Below are 1,321 nucleotides of genomic sequence, written 5' to 3' on the forward strand. Positions count from 1 at the left end.
ATTGAGGTTACTATCAACATCTTTCAGTTATTTATGACGCTGGGATTTGGGTGAAGTCTCCACCTTAGACTCCTTAGAATGATTATGAACAGATTTTCAGGACCGCACTCATCGACTAGGGGATAAGGAATTAATTATTGAAGTCATGTCTTCAAGACACTGTTCAATCATTTCTAGTATGCTAGTGATTGCATTGACGCAAAAAGTCAGTTGTGGATTGGGGGTCGCTTCGTCATTAGCCATCACTGAAGAACCTGTGAAAGAAAAGATCTCACAACACTCTTCTCTCATGTATCACTTGGAGTAGGACACTCGTGTTCACACTTAATATGTGGCTTTTACCCTCTATTGAGCTCACCACTCTTACCTTTTTTCACTCTTGGATTGCTTTAACAAGTTGCACTTCAGAAAATGAGGAATTGAAATACTAAAACTAAGATAATCTGAATGATAGAAATGTTCAACTTGACAAGAAGACAATCAAAGTATGTGACAAAGAAAGGAAAACAATAAGTGATACTAAGACGATAAAAACTAGAAAAATTGAATCTTAATTGGAATCCAAATAAAATTTAGAAAGCTAAAACAAAGCTGAAAAATTGATAATCTTTTTTTTTTCGCGTGTGTGTAGCAAATGTTGACATAGTTGCAGAACCAAAATTTAAAGATGAATTTTTGTTTTTTTACTTTTTTTTACGTCTTTTTGTTTTACTTTTTTTTACCTTGACTTTAAGATATAATAATTATTGAAACACAAAACTAAATAAGAATTTTGTTTTTTTTGGACGCTAAAGTAAATTTGCAGAAATTAAAGAGAAAAATAAAGATATTAAACAAGACCCAAAGAATGTGTAGATAAAAAAGAATTTACCTATGACCTGTAACTAATACAAGATGATATGAAGTTAGAACTAATGATAGAGGGGCAAGAAAAAAAATGGAGAAAAGACGCAACCGGAAAGATATAGCAGAAACATAAAGGATATATAAGGGTTTTCCTACTAGACCTCTAAGAAACCTGTTCTTAGCAACCTAGGTCATTGGAAGGGATTTCCTACTAGACCTTCAAAGAACATGTCCTTGACAACCTAAATCTGAGGGATGAAAATTGAAAGAAACCACCATGCAAATCACCTCAGTGTTGGATCCTTCAATCTTCTTCATGCAACAAGCGAAACAAATCACCCACCTCACTTAATCACACTAAAAAATGTGCATAAAGTAACTGAAAATTTTATTCATCAAAATTGTGTAAATTGTCTCATCAAAGGTGTTTAAATAGGCTCGTAACAAGCTAGCTAAAAGATAAGATAAGATAACT

This window comes from Arachis hypogaea, chromosome 10, assembly GCF_003086295.3.
Source record: "Arachis hypogaea cultivar Tifrunner chromosome 10, arahy.Tifrunner.gnm2.J5K5, whole genome shotgun sequence".
Taxonomy (NCBI): Eukaryota; Viridiplantae; Streptophyta; class Magnoliopsida; order Fabales; family Fabaceae; genus Arachis; species Arachis hypogaea.